The sequence below is a fragment of the Myotis daubentonii genome, chromosome 6 (genome assembly GCF_963259705.1).
Source record: "Myotis daubentonii chromosome 6, mMyoDau2.1, whole genome shotgun sequence".
In the NCBI taxonomy this organism is placed as follows: Eukaryota; Metazoa; Chordata; class Mammalia; order Chiroptera; family Vespertilionidae; genus Myotis; species Myotis daubentonii.
In genome coordinates this window covers 72,082,821-72,101,890 of record NC_081845.1, presented here as the reverse complement: position 1 = coordinate 72,101,890, position 19,070 = coordinate 72,082,821, and the positions used below count along the sequence as shown (strand labels likewise).

Sequence of the window (19,070 nt, the reverse complement as noted above, 5' to 3'; positions counted from 1 at the left end):
AAAACAAACACAGTTTCTTCTTCTTATATAACTCAATAAAATCCCTTATTTTTATCCATTTGAACTACTATTTATGATTTTTCTGTAATAATTAATTTAATAATTACAATTAAGTAAACTCTCTTTTAATATTCAGAGAATAATTACTTAATTTCTACTGGCATAATATATGGCTTCTACTTGTTGATGTAAATAAAATTAAGCATTCTAAATATGCTTATATAAAGGGCATTTTCTAACCTAATGGCTTTCGTAAATTATAGAGGTAAATATGTTTGAAATGCAACATTGTATTTTTACACAAAAGTTTAACTTTTAGACTTGCAAATAAATTATAGGAGACAAATATTGATCAGACACATTTACAACTCAGAAAAGGCTTTAATTTTTACATTAATTGTGTATAGTGCCCCCTCATGGAAATATGTCAAAATAAAAACTTTGGTAATTAATGCTGTATAATTATTTAGTGTAAAATCACAGGCTCAAAGGTTTGAGTTAGTACTTCCAGAACAATAAGCTCTATTTCAATTATTAAAATTAATGTATTAGTATTTTATATGGACTTTACAAAGTAGTGCCCTATAATGTTTGTGTGCAAGCAACCAGGTTTCAATAGCCCACAGTTTAAATTCATTTACATTGTTTTATACACTTTAAAATTAAATTTGTAAAGTAACCATGCAGTTGTATAGCTGTCATCTATCATATTCCAATTATTTGAACATACTATGTATTTCAGCATTGTGAAGGCAGAGATTTCCAATGCTAAGCCCACTGTTGTACACACAGTGTCCAGCATTGAGTTTGGCATATGGCAACTGCTCAGTAGAAACTTAATGTGCTTCACTTTACAGATTTTTTCCAAGACTCTTGAAAGTAGCACTGGTGATACTTTGTGTGCAAAATCTGCCTTTCAAACTATAATCTGTATATTAAATACTGCATTAATACTTCTACAGATTAATTAGCTTACTAATATTGGGATATTTGCTATTATGAATTGATGGACATAAAACAATACTAGTGAATATTCTGTAGTCTTCATCAGAATTCAAAAATATTCACTACCCACATGAAGTATATAGATACTTGTACTGTAAGACCTTGTCAAAATCTGAATAAATGGCATGAAACTCAATTTAAAGGATTAAAGGTAAAGTGTTTGACCTTCTGGTTCAAGGGAGTTAAATTATTCTGAAGCCATATCACTAAATTATCCCTATAGCAAAATATTTCATTACTTCAAAGGATTATTTATATTTGTCAATGGCTATGGAAGGCATGCATGACTAAACACCAGAAATTAAAAATATGTACTTAAAATGTGAAATGTTACCACACTGAATGAATGAGAATTCAAGCAATTCATGCTTGTTAATTACTCTTTTTTGCTTTTAAATTCTGGAATAACTGAAAACCTTTAGAAGTTATATTTTTTATTTATTATCAGATATCACTCTCATGTACAGAACACTTGATAAAAAATTTGCTGCTATGGAATATTGCAGGGGTCCTCAAACTTTTTAAACAGGGGGCCAGTTCACTGTCCCTCAGACCATTGGAGGGCCTGGCTATAGTTTAAAAAAAAAAAAAAAAACTATGAACAAATTCCTATGCACACTGCACATATCTTATTTTGAAGTAAAAAAACAAAACAGGAACAAATACAATATTTGTATTTGCATGTGGCCTGCGGGCCGTAGTTTGAGGACCCCTGGAATATTGGGATTGTTCACTGTTTTTATCATTTGTCTGCTATTCCCCATGATATATTTGCATTAAAACTTAAATTTTTTATTTGAATAACTAGAGCCCTAAACATTTCAAAAGAAATGCTCTAAGATGTTGGACTCTGATTATAAAATATTTAAGGTAGAAACAAATAAATTGCAGAAGATGTGAAGTATTGATTGTGAGTAATCATTATGTGAGAATATCAGTCACAGATTTTATTAAAAAAGAAAGTATTATTAAGTACATTTTTGTTTCTTCATGAACAAAGGTTTAAATATATATATGAGGAAATGTTTTTATAGTGTAGCTTTAACACCTTTATTTTAGTCGTCTATTCAGATTAAACTTATAAACACTTGAAAATCAGTGATAAATTCAGCTGCTATATTTCCAAGTGTTTATTTCATATTCTGCTTAAACAACCATAAAAATAATATAGTGATTTGAGGGCTAAATTCCTTGGAGTGGATCAAGAAGCAGGGAAATATGAATAACATTATATCAAAGTGAATATTAAAAAACAAAGTAAAAATAATATATACTCGCAAACCTTCAAATGCTTAAGAAATATGTTTGAATGCACCACTTTTCCACTTTTCATATTTAGAAATAACTTTTTTATAATATTCTAAAATAAGTACTTTTATGATAATGAAAAATAATAGAGAATGATGTGAGATATATATTGAGAGAAGAGACATGTTTCTCTCTCTCTCTCTCTCTCTCTCTCTCTCTCTCACACACACACACACACACACACACACACACACACACACACACACACATCGGTCATTGAATTCTTTCCAATAAGGGCTAAACATTTCAATGAAAGGTTCTGCTGATGGATGTAAAAGAAATATCTATCACAAAACTTCACTCCGAAAATAGTGCCCTTTGAAAATAACTAACTTTTTGTAATATTATGATCTCTGTTTCCATGAAGTCAAATAAAATTCAAATATATTAAAGATTACTGAGAAAAATGAACTCATGTATACTTTTACTTTTAAAATGACCTGGAAAATGTTTTGACTGGGTGGATTTTTTATGAGAATGATGCATTTAAAATGAATAGGACTTTAGCAAACTCAATTGTCTGTTACAAAAGAGCCAAATCTTGAAGTACTCTCAATATTTACATTTCTGCACTCCCAAGCAAAAGAAGTCATGCACAATTGGAGTCCTTGGTAAAACCATGTGCCCTAAAAATGTTCTTGTTAGTTGTGGCTTAAAGCAAAGAAGTTCAATTATAACATGCCTTTTTAAAATAGCATTTACCCCAGGCTCAAATGACAGTGTTTTCTCATTTTTAAAACAGGTCAGTTGGCAGGTATAACATTTTTATTCAGCATGAAAGTCAATCAAAATATCAACTTTCCCAATATCACCAACTCCTGGTTTTCATGCATTCTAAGAATTTTTATTTCATTAAAGAGAAACGTTTAATTGACAGTATTTTTTTAAACTGCGATGTTGATCAAAATCTAGATTACAAAGAACATATCAATGCTCTATGCACAGGTTAAAGCAAAAGCAGGCATTAATTTTATTATTCCAGATCATACCAATATGGCCAAGTTGAACCTAATATAGTTCTAAAAACAGTCTTACTGGTTGACATGATAAATAACATTTTGTAAATATGGTGAAATGTTAGATTTTTTAAAATATAGTTTATTGATTTTTTACAGAGAGGAAGGGAGAGGTATAGAGAGTTAGAAACATCGATGAGAGAGAAACATTGATCAGCTGCCTCCTGCACACCTCCTACTGGAGAAGTGCCCGCAACTAGGTACATGCCCTTGACTGGAATTGAACCTGAGACCTTTCAGTCCATGGGCTGACATTCTATCCACTGAGCCAAACCGGTTGGCGCGAAATGTTAGATTTTTAATTTTGAAACATTTTCCAAGTAAATACGAAAAAAATGAAGACCTAATAAAATGAGCAAGCAATTTAAAAAGATAAATACAGCCCTAGCTGGTTTGGCTCAGTGGATAGAGCATTGGCCTGTGGACCGAAGGGTCCAGGTTTTGATTCCAGTCAAGGGCACATACCTTGGTTGCAGGCTTCTCCCCAGCCTGGGCCCTGGTCAGGGCTCATGCATAAGGCAACCAATCAATGTGTTTCTCTCACATCAATGTTTCTCTCTGTCTTTCCCTCTCTCTTCCACCCTCCCTAAAAATCAATGGGAAAATATCCTCTGGTGAGGATTAACAAAAAAAAATAATAATAAACAAAACTTTAAAAAATAGATAAATAAAATAAAATAAATACAAACAAAAAACATATATATGACAAAACCTTTCTAAATTGAGAGTTCCCTCTTTCTCAGAAAAGTTTAAATAATGGTAATAGTGCTTATTTATGTAGAGTCAAGTGGCCACTTCCATTTACAACTGGTGTCAATATAAATTGATACTAGTTATTTATTACTAGAGGCCCAGCGCACAAAATCATGTGCAGGTAGGGTTCCTAGGCCTAGCCTGCGATCAGGGCCATCTTCTGCCCGTTCTCTAGTCTCCAGTCCCACCCCGCCACTGACACCCATCCCGGTTCCCCGTTTTCCATCTGGAGATCTGTCAGAGCCTGTGGGCTGGGGAAGGGACCAAGAGGTCTGTCTGCCTTCCACCCGCTCACCAGTCCCAAGTCCTGCCCTGCCACTGACACCCATCTCAGTTCCCCGTGGTTCCCCGTTGGCCATCCAGCGATTGGAGCCAGCGGGCTGGAGGAAGGGACTGAGAGGTGGTCAATGCATCTCATAGTGACTGGTCAATCAGTTGTTCTGGTCGTGATGCTGTTATGGTCACTGGCCTTTTATTATATAGGACTAGTGGCCCGGTGCACGAAATTTGTGCACGGGGGAGGGTATGTTCCTCAGCCTGGCCTGCAGCCTTTCCAATTTGGGACCTCTCGAAGGATGTCCTACTGCCAGTTTACAGGGATTGGGCCTAAACCGGCAGTCGGACATCCCTCTCGCAATCCAGGACTGCTGGCTCCTAACCACTCACCTGCCTGCCTGACTGCCTGATTGCCTCTAATCACTCTGCCTGCCGGTCTGCTTGCTCCCAACTGTCCCCCCACCGCTGTCGGCCTGCTTGCCCCCAAATGCCCCCCCGCCAGCCTGATCACCCCAAACTGCCCCCCCCCCGCTGCCCTACTCGCCCCTACTTTCCCTCCCCACTGGCCTGCTCATCCCCAACTGTCCCCCTGCTGGCCTGCTCACTCCAAACTGCCCCCCCACAGTCCTGATCACCTCCAACTGACCCCCACTGATGGCCTGCTTACCCCCAACGGCCCTGACCCCCACCAGCCTGATCACCCACAACTGCCCTCCCCTCTTGGCCTCTAACTGCCTCTACCTCGGCCCCGCCACCATGGCTTTGTCCAGAAGAACATCTGGAAGGTCTCCCAGGCTAATTAGCTTATTACCCTTTTATTAGTATAGATAGTTATTGATAATTTTTTAATATATCTTAGAGCTCAGGGGAAAGATAATTATCACTATCATTTACATAGATTATTATCAGTATACTATCTTTGTTATCCCCATAATACCTATTTTAGTGTTTTGAAATGGAGTAGGGTCTCAGATTTGTTTTTCCCTAATAAATGAATAATTGTATCTGACTCTCTACAATATACTAGCATTTCACATATTGAATATGTGTAAACCTATTTTTCTAATTACATCAATCATAAATATTCAACATCTTAAATAATTTCATTTAGGATAGAATGTAAAACATAAAACAACTTATGATATTCTCTGTGTGTGCTAAGTTGTAACTGAATCTAAGTGTAGATTTTATGCACACTTAGTCATTGTCCAAAAGTTTATGACAACCTTTACCTTCTTCCCTTTTCCTATACAGACAAAGTCAACATGACCTGCAGTCCATCACATATCTTTCGGGAGAGTTAACAACATGAATGTTTCCCCATCTTGCTAAAAATAGTAATTTGACCCTGCTTAAGGAAGCATGGTGACTACTCTAAATATCTTGTTATTAAGGGTAGAAGTTTATGGTCCATTCGCCTACCTCAATGCAAAATAGAGATTTATTTGGAGAAACTTAAACAAGAAAATTCGGAAAAGAACTTACCATCCAAAATTTTTTCCTTGATCTGATGAAACAAATCAAGCCCATGATGGTGATTTAATGGTGCAATCAGCAGCATGTCAACCCTGAATAATGTGTCCCTTCAGAGTCTGGCAGGCAACTTGATCACCAAAGTCTCAGACAGACTTTTTCCCAAAGACCCTCTGACTCACAAGACCCACAGATACGGATATGCTTTCAGTCAATTGTCTTTTGTTTTGTCCTTGAAGCTAAATGATTTTTTTTTGTTCAGCCCCTCTGCTTTGAATTGAATAGCACACAATGGTCTCAAGATGTTATTTATGATAGAAAGCTACACTTACCTTTCAAAATGTCAAATGTGTAGTCAGGTGGCAAAATGTGATTTCTCTGTGGAAACTTAAGTAAGAAAGTAACAAATGTAATTTTCCCAAAACACCAGTTTTAATAGCTATCAATGTGTTATGAACACAATGAAATTTACAACTGGTACTCAGTACCACTCAATTACCTTCTCTCCTTAGCTCTCACCTCCCAGGGTATAGACTTGCCGTTGAGAAGGCAGCCTGCAGATCACACACATCAGCTGACTCTCATTGTAATTCACAGGTAAAGCAAATGAGATAGTCTCAAAAATAATGTGTTTTTTGCTCATCACCTGTATGTTTTGAAAAGTTTTACTAAAAGCTTTACAAAGTTCACGGACATTTGTGAAATTTCACATGTACTTCCTGTTCTACCTCGAAAGGACTTTCAAACATGAAAGAATGGCAGAGAGGAAATGTAGAATGTGGTATCTAAGTTACAGAAAGTGATGTGTGGTTCGTCTAAAACTCTTGCTACTCTTATGTCCACCCGAAAACTACTGATTCAGAATCTTCTTTTAAGATCCCCTAGTGAATCGTAGGAGCATTTAAACTGGAAAAAACACTAACATAAAATATTACTTTACTGGATTTGAACCCAGGAATTCTATTGCTGCTCAACTAGACACTCAAATAGCATCAGTCCCTTAACCTGAGTCTCAAGTTCTATATCAGTCAAATAATTAGCACATCATCTGTGCTGATGACCAAATGGAATCTTTATAAAGAACAAATGACTTAGAGCAAGGTATTTGACAACTTTTAATAAGGTTATTAATTACTGTTATCATTATCCATTTTTTCTAAGAGGGGAGCTCTTTTTTCAACCAGTTCAGAAATACTGGCATTTTCCATTACCTTTTACCTTAGATATATTTTTCTATGATACTGTAGTAAAGCTGTTTTGCTATTGCTCAGCCATATCTGCTTCATATTTGTGCCAGGCACTGGGAAGGATTTTACCTCACTGCTACCAACCCCTTGTGTTAGGCAGAGTCATGTGACCCATCCGGCCAGTGGTGCTGGGCTAAAGTGACACTTTTAGGTAAGAACATTCATTTGCCGGTGTATAAGACTGCAGCTGTCTCTTCTGTCTTCAGCCTGGCCCTTCTACATGGTGGAATTTCATCAGTTTGAGTCCCTGAGTGTGGAAGATGGAGGTGGGGTCCCCTGTTGGCATGCAGTGAAAAAAAATAAAAAATTATATATATATATAAAATCATGAGTGAGAAATAAACATGTCTTGCATTAAGGCCCCAGATATTTTAGTAGGTTCTTAATACACCATAACCAAGTCCATCTTGACTGATAGACACACCTACCTTTCAGTGCTAGCCTTCAGGGCTACAGGTTGCTTTCAGATACTTCAAAGTAGCTATAAGTCTTCTAGATAGATCCTCACAAAATACACACCCTACAAAACAAAACAGATGTTGGGAAGCATCTGCCTGATTTCTTTTCAGAGCCACTTAGTCTCTCTGACTTAGGCTTGCCTCTTCAATCTGCCCCAACCAGAGTCTTGAAGGAGGGCCCTGAGATTGCTCTAGTCCCTATTTCTGACTACATAGGCCAGCTCAGTATTGCAAACATGTCTCATGTGTTCTCTCGCATTTCAAAAAAGACACGGTAATTGATGACAGCAAGCTTTTCTGAAGAGGCAAGACTTGCCCTTACAATCATTTTTAACTCAAAATTTGAAAGCCTCTAGTAATCCATCAGAGTAGACTAGAAAGATGAAATAAATTTGCTATCATTGATGTAATTTTTTCAACTTAATGTCCTAAATAAATACTCCCTGAAATCTGGTCTGACACTTTTAATTCTAATTTGCATTTCCTATGACTTCTCAAAAATTACTCTCTGTAAACCAGAACATTTTCTCACCCTTTTCCAACACGTAAAATACAGTAATGTGAGATATGATTGAGAATTTTTCTTTCCCTAAAGTTTACTAAGTAGATTACAACCTGTAGAAAACGAATTTGCAAAACTGCCCAGTTCTTGTCACGAGACACTTATGTTCCCAGGTATGAAAAGCCTAGTTGATTCATCTGCCCTTACCAATGAGAAATTTAAGGAAGGGTCAGAATGGACAAACCAGCTAAGTCTCTCGTAGATCACTGAACTCATCAGAGAACCTAAAATACAAAATCTGCATTGCTCTGAGAATGTGAGTTTGTGTTTCTGCACTAGAAACATTAAAATACTGGAAAGTCAGAAATAATATTTACAAAATAATAATTATTATGCACTGAGTACTTACTATGTGACAAATACTGTGAGAAAGGCTTTTCTGGCATTTAATTTTCTCACATTCCTTTAAGACAGGTTTTATTATTGTTGCTTTTTATAGATGGAGAAACTGAAGCTCAGAGAGTTTAATAAACTTGCCCAAGACTACGTAGCTAATAAATTGTGAAAATTGGACTTTCTATCTCCAGAACTGACATGCCTAAACTCTTTCTCTAGACTTTACTGGGCAGCGAGACAATAGTGGCCACCCTCCCTAGAGTAATGTGGAGAAAAACCAATAACTGAGGGAGAGTTGTACCTCCTCTTTAGTTCCAACTTTAGTTTTAAGTATTTATTTGACTTTAGATAGGATCACTAATTCGCCAAGGTTCAGTGGCTGTTGTATGGCCCACCATCTTTCACAGAACAGATTCTCTACTGAATAGCAACTTATGAACTACATTTTTGTATCTGTAATCACTTTATATGTTTAAAAAGATTAGTCATTGACTGAAGTTCTGCAGACATCTATTTTCTGCAACAAAAATTATTTTTTTCATGGAAGCAATACCTTGCTATGCATCTGGCTTGTTATTTTTTGTATATTGATATTTCTCAACAGCCAATCTTTAAAAGAGCTGAATTTCTCATTTTTCTTCACTGGTTATATATATTTTTTAAATCTTGTAAAAATTATTTCCAAGTAATTTCATCAATTATTTAATATTAAGTTCTAATTCATTAAGAAGTTTTCCAAGGTTCAGTTTTTAAAAGATAGATATGAAGTTGAGAACCCTGAAGATGCTGAAGGAGTTTTGAAAGTGACACAAAAATTAGAACCAATGAATTCTGAGCAGTTGTTTACTGAAAAAATTATATTTTATGCTTGTGAGCAGAAAGAACCTGTTTATTATTGTTATAATTGTTTTTGGTACGTGTGTGTGTGTGTGTGTGTGGTATGATGGGATAAATGCAGTATATTGAGAAAGCATTTATTTGGTCATCAAAAGATTCTACCTACAATCTACATTTGCCAGTTATATGACAAAGGTGCCCTTTTAACTTCTCTAAGGTGTCATTTGCTCATCTATAAAACGGCCCTGCCAATTGCAAGAGTTTGTTGCAAGGATACAGTGAGATCAGGCATATGGAAAAACTTTGCACACTGTAAATTGGAGGATTTCCTGTTTGTTTTTTAAAGGCTTTGCTATTATGAATGCTGGTATTCCTTTTCAATATCTGTTGTTTAATCTGCAAAGACTGAAAATGTATGTTGAACCTAGAGTAGTTGTTTTATAAATAAAAACTAGATTAAGATCTGTTCATTACTTGCTTATTTTGCCTTTTCAGACATAATACTTTTACACATTCTTTGCCTGTCTCTGTACTTTATTTCCATCATAATATCTGCTAGGAATCCAGAAAAGAAACAAAGAAGTGGGGAATAGATGGGAGTGGGGATGAAGCTGTGGGTGAAGGAATTAAGAAATACAAATTGGTTGTTATAGAATAGTCATGGGGATATAAAGTCAATAATATTTTAATAACTGTATAGTGTCAGATGGATGCGAGATTTCTCAGGATGAGCACTTAGTAAGTTATGTAATGTCAAATTACTGGGGTGTACACCTGAAACTAATATAAAAGTGTATCTCAACTATAATTGAAAAATAAAAAATTATTTTAAAAAAATGAAGAAATGGAATCTGTGTGTATAAAGTGATTAGGATAAGAAAAGGTCATAAGATTGCTAACTTTTAACATCCTTGATATAAGTATCTTTAGCATTATTGAGTGAGTATTTATCTAAATGAAGCTCATCATTATAATCAAACTAGAGGCCTGGTGCATGGATTCATGTACATTGAAAGGAAATTAATTAGAAGGTGGTTAGTGGGGTGGAACTGGATGAGACAGGCCAGACATACCCTGGAGCCAACCTCCTGTGGTTCTTCCCCGGCCAGCCACACCTGGGGCAGTGCTGGGGCTTGAAGGGTGTCATGGAGTGAGTGGGGTTCCTCTGGCAGGTGGGGTCCCTCGGCCTGGTCTGTGGGGATTGGGCCGAAACCAGCTCTCCAACATCCCCTGAGGGGTCCCAGATTGGGAGAAGGAGATTCTCGGATGACACACCCTGGAATTGGGCTCCCTCCTCTCTGGTTCCGGGTGTGTCACCCCAGAACTGCAGCTGCCAAGTCACCGCAGCTCGGCAGCTCCTGTGTTGATCATCTGCCCCCTGGTGGTCAGTGTGCGTCATAGAACTGGTCGAACAGTTGGATAGTTGCTTAGGCTTTTATATATATAGATGTATAAAGACATAATTATTAACTACACTAGAGGCCTGGTGCACGAATTCTTGCATGGGTGGGGTCCCTTGGTGTGGCCTGCAGAGATTGGGCCCCAGTTTACACCCCCAACCTCACAGCCCCAGCACATGCCCCCAGCCTCACAGCCCCACAGCCCCACCTGGTACTCTGCCTTGGCCTGGCACCGACCCTCACCTGCTCCACCATCGCACCTGCAGGGTGATCTATCAGGGCCAGGCCTCCCGCCTGGCTCCCTCAGTGACTGAGAGTTGAGCACGTGGCCCCGCCTCCCACTGCTGCTGCTGGTCGCTATCTGCAGGGCGATCAGCCCCTGCTCACACCCGCCTTGACCTGATGCCACCCACTTACCTGCTCCACCATCCCACCATGGTCCCACTGTTGTCGGGGCCCATCGGGGCCAGCAGCGCCTCCACTGCCGCCCAATACCAGTGCCACATTGCCAATGCCTACCATGGTCTGCACTGCCCCCTGGTGGTCAGAGCACGTCATTGTGAGCAGTCGAACTCCTGGTGAATGACCGCTGGAGGGACAATTTGCATATTAGGCTTTTATTATATAGGATTGCTCTATGATAAATGTTTGTAAACTAACTTGTGAAGTAGCTCAATACAATGAACATTATAAACTGCTGAGTGTTCATTTGATCCTTTATATTTTAGAATGTGACCATTTTATTTATTTTATTTTATATATGTTTTTTAAGAGACGTAAGCTTTATTTCCTTGTTTCTCAAATAGAGTTGGCTGAGCTGGTTGTTTTTTGGTAACTAATCAAAGAGACCAAATCCCATATCCTCGTCCAACTACTCCGACTCTTCCTTTGCTTCAACCTTGGCTGGGGCTGCAGCAGCAGCAGGAGCAGCAGTGGTGGCAGCGGCCACAGGGGCAGCAGCCACAACAGCAGATGGGTCAGCCAAAAAGGCCTTGACCTTTTCAGCCAGTGGGAAGGTGTAATCAGTCTCCACAGACAAAGCCAGAACTCACTTGTACCCACTGATGATAGAATGAGGTACTGATGCAACAGTTGGGTCACCAATGTGAAGGCGTACGCGGGCAACATTGCGGACACCCTCCAGGAAGCGGGAATGCAGTTTCCTCTGTGATGTCAAGCACTTCCGGGTTGTAGATGCTGCCATTGTCAAACACCTGCTGGATGATCAGCCCGAAGGAGAAGGGGGAGATGTTGAGCATGTTCAGCAGGTGGCCTCGCTGGCTCCCACTCTGTCTCCAGTCTTAATCAGCTGGACGTCACTCAGGATTTCAGTGGTGCCCCTGGAGATTTTAGTGGTGATGCCCAGAGCCTGGAAGAAGGAGGTCTTCTCTGGCCCCAGACCAGTGTTCTGGGCTGGCACAGTGACTTCACACGGGGCAATGGCACCAGCACGGGCAGCAGCTGGCACCTTATTGGCCAGCAGCGTGTCCCGGATCTCAGTGAGGTCCTCCTTGGTGAACACAAAGCCCACATTCCCCCGGATATGGGCAGCAGTTTCTCCAGAGCCGGTTGTTTTCCAGGTGTCCTCGGATGGCCTCGCGCCTCATGGTGCTCTTGCCCATCAGCACCCCAGCCTCCCGCGGAGGGACATGCGGATCTGCGGCATCTGCTTGGAACCCACATTGTGCGCTCCCACAATGAAGCATTTTGGACAATCATCCAGAAGTTGGATGATCTTAAGGAAGTAGTTGGACTTCCAGGTCGCCCTGTCTTCCCTGGGCATCACAGCAGTGCGTCAGGGATTGCCACGCAGGGTTTAAAGACGATGTCACTCCCACGAGGACACCTGGCGAGAGGAAGCTATTTTATTTTTTAAATATATTTTTATTATTGATTTCAGAAAGGAAGGGAGAGGGAGAGTAATAGAAACATCAATGATGAGAGAGAATCTTTGATTGGCTGCCTCCTGCACACCCCACACTGGGAAATAAGCCTGAAACCTGGGCATGTGCCAAGACCGGGAATCAAACCATGACCTTCTGGTTCGCAGGTCAAACCTCAACCACTGACCCACGCCAGCTGGGCAGCATGTGACAATTTTAAAGAATATAGTATTTTGATAAGAAATGATTACATGCCTTATCGATAGGGTATCATTATTTTAAAGCCCGCAATTAGATTCATTTGATTCTTCAACATACAAACCTTGGGATAGGGTTCAAAACAGAAGTATTATCACTAATTTCATTCTACAGAGGCAACTTCAATCATTTTGTTTTCTCTTTGTTCATAGTAAACAAACTTCAAACCTCAGAGCTATTTTAGAAAGTAATTATTTAAAAAGCATTTGCATTAATATGGATTTCATTACTGAGTATTTGGAAAAGACTAGATAAGAGAAGATATTTTTTCAGGTAATTCATAATTAACAATATATGAAACTGGAGGCTGTTAATTTTGAAAACTGACAGTTTTCTAGAAAAATGTATTCTACTTTATTAAAATGTACTCAATAAGATTCCCCAACCGAAATCAATTCTAGCAGTCCATTTCTATAATAACATTTAAAATTTTATTATAAAATTAATTTTCCAGAATAGCAGGCTGAAATTAGATATTATAATATTTATGTTGACATTTTTGCTGGATCACTCATCTAAGTAATTAACCTTTCTGCCATTTTTAAAAATCCAAATAAATATTCTAAGAGCAAAGCAGAGCCCCTGAAGGGTGATTTCTAAAGGTTCTTTCCTCAAATGGCTGTATATCCTCAGACTGCCTTCTTGTTTTTAAATAATTTAAATTACATTTTAGTGCTTGAAAGTTATTTTAAATCTCCATTGAATTATAACATAGTTATGGAAGAGTAAACAAGCCATAAGCAAACCATTCAGTCAGTTGCCACAGAGTAAAATCACCCATGAAGTAAACTCACAGGTCAAGAAACAGGACATTAGAAACAACACCCTCCTTCCTGTTTCCTCCCGATTCAAATTTCCCTTACCTCCAATCTTCCAATATCTTAGAGTGGCTTTACAGGTTATAGATTTTTTAACATTTATGCAATAAGTATTCCTTTAATTAAGTTCCTTTCATGCATTTTTTGTGAGATTTATGTGGATACATAAAGCAGTTCATTCTTTTTTATTGTTTTCTATGATATGAATAAAACGTCCAGATAACATAGGAGAATTCTTACATTATCTTGGGGTAGGTAAATATTTCTTAAACAAAATACAAAAAAATCTGTAACTATTTAGAAAGAAGATCGGCACATTGTACTATTTTAAAGTTAAGAATTTCATATCGCTATAGACATCATTAAGAAAATGAGAAAGCAAGGCTCAGAGTTAGAGACAATGTTCAGAACACTTATACCTGAAATTGAACACATATCCAGAATATATTAAGTCTTTCAAATAACTAGAAAAGTAGAGACAATTCAATAGCAAATTGGTGAGAATCTTGAACAGGCACTTCAAAGGTAAAGATATTAAAAGGCCAATATAAGCATGAAAAGATTCTCAACTTCATTAATCATTATGGAAAGACTAATGAGCCACCATTATACTCCCTCCACAAAAGATGAGATGAAAAACACTGTACTGTTATAACCAAATATTGTCAACATTGGAGTAATGGAGAATCTACCAGATTATCTTGGGTTCTTCGATATATGGCTGGTCAGAGAAGTAAGGAGAGACTTGGGGTACTCATGTAGGAATCTCTGTGGATATCTGATGAGACAGTGTCCCAGGCAGAAGAAATATCATGGGCAGAATCACTAAGACTTCAAGACTCAAGGAATTGTTAGGATAATATGCCTGGAATGAGCCTACAGCTATGAGACATAGGATCAATTTAAGATATTAAAACACAAAATTAGTTGAGTGGGACAGACCAGACCCAATAAACAAAAATGAGTAAGTATAGGCACATACAAATGTTTTTAAGTCTTAAACTGTGTGTAGACTATTTATACTATTTACTACTAAATGAGTCATCTGTAAATAGCCATTCTCTTCCTTAAATCAGTCACTATCCTAAACCTGATGTCTTTTTCTACCATTCAGTGAATTTCATTTTTTCTTGTTGATTCTACAAGAGATTCTGCAGGTTCTGAGAAAATTATAACCTGTAATCTGTTAAACATGAATTCTAATCTATACCTCAAAGAATTTTTATAAGAAAAAATTGGGAATATTGCACCAAAAATGAAAAAAATAGGGTACTTGCTATTCCATTTTTCAGCAAACAATTTATAGTTTTCCATCTACGGTTATGCCACATAAGACTATTTCTTTATAAATAACATTTGTCTGAGTTCTTTTCATACAAGTCTATCATTGTTGGAAGCTAGATTCACATTTAAATTAATTTTATTTGGTTCACTTCCATAATTTTACAGTATAAATGTTCTTTTTAAAATGAATTGATATTAAAGGAGCTCTCCTATACACTAAATGAGTTTCATTAATAATATATTGAAACTTTTTAATATATAATGAACAATCAATTCATCATCAGTAAACCAACCTTAATACAAACACTCTTTGACAGTCTTGGACGTGGACTCTACCTCAAAACATTAAGATTTGGCATTCTTTTGTGCTTATATTATTGGAACACGCATCAGAATACACTGTCTATCAGTTTTGTGAAAAACATAAATAAAGGAGATACACATAAAAACAGAGCAATCACCTTTGCTCTTTTCTCTTCAATGTAGTTGGCAAGAACATTAATATTTACACATCTGGCCTTTAGATCTACACAGTACATTTACTTAAAATCTAAAGTAATATTTGAGTCCTACTGATGTTTAAAGCTATGTGAGTGTTTTATTTATCTATCTGGGGAAATATTGCAAGTTAGTTTTAAGCAACCAACCCAAAGTTAGTGCAATGTGCTAAGCAACTAAGAGTTTGACTGTGTGAATGATTCTGGCTCTGAGAAAGGATTGTGACTTTATATTATTTCAGGCCATTTTCTCTAATAAGTTTATTTTCATTAGTCTATGCAGCCAACTCAGCACTGGAGCTTGCCTGTGGGATAAAGAACATGGTGTGTTTAAAACTTTATTTTTATCATCTCTAGTTTTTAGAATATTTTTGTTTGGTAGCATTTCAGACATATCCACTAAGCAGTTTCTTTTTCTTTTTCTTGCATACAATGCTTAAATAAAGATGATTCCAACTATTTTTTTTAGGTCTTATAGGTGCCTCGATAGCATGGCTCTGCATTTTAGGGAGATGATATAAAAAAATAAAGCACTGTAATTATTAAAGATACACTGACAAGTATTTACCTTCTGTGGATATGCTATGATACTTCACAGAAACCAACAATTTTCTTAATGACAATGAGCATTTCTTGTAAGGATTTAAAGTACCTTTCGTGTTTGAATGGAGCTTATTTTCCAAGATTTGTGGTGCAGATTCTGGATACAATTTCCCAAGGTAGAATATCCTGCCCCACTTCTTTGTCTCTCCTCTTCCACCAATAATTTACTCCATGATGTGTCTCAGGCACACACACAATAGCAGACGATGATAATGAAAGGCAGTTAGGCAGTGAATCCTTACAGCATTACAGATTGCTCTGCGTGTGCTAAACTCCAAGAATAAAAGCTTTTCTCTCCAGCTCTTTATAATTTTCACATATTCTCTTCTTCACTAAATGCTTCATTACCTTTATCTTAACTGGGCTTTGTTTACCTAGAAAATTGTGTTCATTGTTAAATAAGACTATTTATCTAATAGACACAAACTCTGTCTTGCCATTGTGCTCTTTGAAATCTATTGCTGAAAATGTTTTATGTAAAAATCAAAACACAAATTGTATGCTTACTTATAAATGTTCTTAGATTAAAATCTTCCTAAACCTCTCTCCGTGTGACATCCTATTAGTTCACCCTGGCTTGGATTACATCCAAAGTCATGTCCACAACACAATGATTGATTCTCTGCTCTTTGGTGCACAGCATGTGTTCGTGACCCAAGTATCAAATGTTTATTCGACCTTCCGTGTCTATTCTGTGACAGTCCTCACTTTGGGAATGTCTATCTAATTTGTATGCTAGGTGTTAACCAGATGTGCAATAATCAGAGAGAGGATGGTTCAAATTTCACCTGGGGGTTGTATGCCTGTGGTGACCATTTTTCTAAATCAAAAATTGAGATAAATTGGTTGACAAATATGAATAAACTCATGGGCACAGTGGGAGGTAATATTTTAAAATAGGACAATCCTGGAAAAATCCTTAATATTAAGTCTAGACAACAACAACAAATCCAGTACACACACACACACACACACACACACACACACACACACACACACACCCTTGGTTAAAAGCAGAGCCAGCCCTTTCCCTTCACTACTGACCAGTGGTAATTTTCCAAGTTTATTTGATAAGGAGATATCTATACATTGTGTGGATCTTCCATTTCAGCCAGTTTAATTTACACAGGTTTTGGTTCATCTTGAGAATGCAGTTAAATATTAGATGTTTTTTAATGACTCAGTGAGCCCAAATATCTTAATTTTATGTTTACATATAGCAGTTTACTAATTTTATAGTAAACTAGAGGCCTGGTGCACGAATTTGTGCATGGGTGGGGTCCCTCGGGGTGGCCTGTGGAGATCAGGCCCCAGCTCCGCCTCCAGCCTCGCAGCCCCGCAGCCCCATAGCCCCGCAGCCCTGCCTGACACACCTCCTTGGCCTGGCACCGCCCCCTCACCTGCTCCACCATCCTGCCTGCCTGGCAATTGATCAGAACCAGGCCCCCTGCCCGGCTCCCACAGCCCTGGGAACCAGGCAGCGGCCCCGCCCCCTGCCACCACAGCTGGTCACTGTCTGCAGGGCAATCGGAGGGGCGATTGGGCCCCCACTTGCATATGCCTTGGCCTAGTGCCTCCCTCTCTCATCGGGGCCCATTAGGGCTGGCAGCGCCTCCACTGCCACCCACTTCTAGTGCCACGTTACTGACTCCTGCCATGTTCTGTGCCGCCCTCTGGTGGTCAGCGCACATCATCATAGTGAGCAGTCAAACTCCCAGGTCTCCCGGTTGAACAACCGCCCAAAGGGACAATTTGCATATGAGGCTTTTATTATATAGGATAAAAGTTTGAAGCCCTTCACCATTGGAATTTCACATATCTAAAAAAATTTTATACAATCAAACTATGTATATAGTCCATAGCATTGTATTTTCAAACAATCAAACTATGTGTATAGTCCACAGAAAATGTAGTTTAAACATGGCAAGTAATATAATAATCTCACAACATAGTAAATATGAAGTAAAAAAAAATAAGTCCCTAATATTATCCCAACATATTTTCTGTAAATACTGTACACACACATGCACACACATACACCAACACACACCATGCATATACTTACACTTATTATCTTTAAAATTGTACATCATTTTTAAAGTTTTTAATACTTCTTTAAAAATAAATATTTCTTTTTAAAAACATATATATTCTTTTACTTTAGAGAGAGAGGAAGGAAGAGGGAGAGAGAGATAAAAACATCAATCAGCTGCCTCCTGCATGCCTCCTACTAGGGATCAAGCCTGGAACCCAGACATGTGCCCTGACAGAATCGAATTGGTGACCTCTTGGTTCATAGGTCGACGCTCAACCACCGAGCCACACTGGCTGTGCAGAAATAAATATTTCTAAGTTGCTTAAATAGCAATTGTTACAGTCAAGGCAAGGATTTCACAGTATAATTGCCAATAAAAGTATTTCAAATAACTCATGTTCAGTTCTATGGAATTTTAAGGGCCCATGCAGACATCTGCAAGTCATTTTGGAGAATCCATAATGGAGGTAATTCTCACGAGACTTATTCTCTCCCATATGGAAAAAAATAATAGAGCCTTGACGTTGATGTATGCAATGTATTTTTAAGATGACATTTACACAATATTGTTCTTGCCCATAAAAAGTAACAAAGAAGAAAGTTTTTCTATTGCATGGTACAATATGACTGACAAAGTCTAATGTTTCAATTTCTATGATTTTCCTACTCATTCTCTGAACAAGACAGTATTAATGGAAATAGTTCTTAAGTTTTTCAATATGTATAGCAACTAAAATATTTGTTTATTTAAGGAAATTTAGGTAATCAAATTTGATTTTATAAAATAAACAAAAGAATAAATATCTTGCAATGCTTTCAGTTTTATTTATTATATGAAATGAGCCCATCATGTGTGTGTTTGTATCATGTGTCCAAATGATGGGCTAGAAGCTATGCTTAATTAACCTGGTTGGCAACAACAAATCAGGCATGTCAGCATGGACTATGGATAATAAGATCAAATAAAAATGTACCTTGAAAGGTCAGTGAGGAAAAAAGAAAAAGGATTAAGTTCAAGGGC

The 19,070-nt window shown here is 37.8% G+C and overlaps 1 pseudogene; it reads right to left on the bottom strand.

The window, feature by feature from the left end:
• Positions 1–11,434: 11,434 nt before the first annotated feature.
• LOC132237184 (large ribosomal subunit protein uL10-like) lies at positions 11,435–12,536 on the bottom strand (annotated as a pseudogene).
• Positions 12,537–19,070: the final 6,534 nt, after the last annotated feature.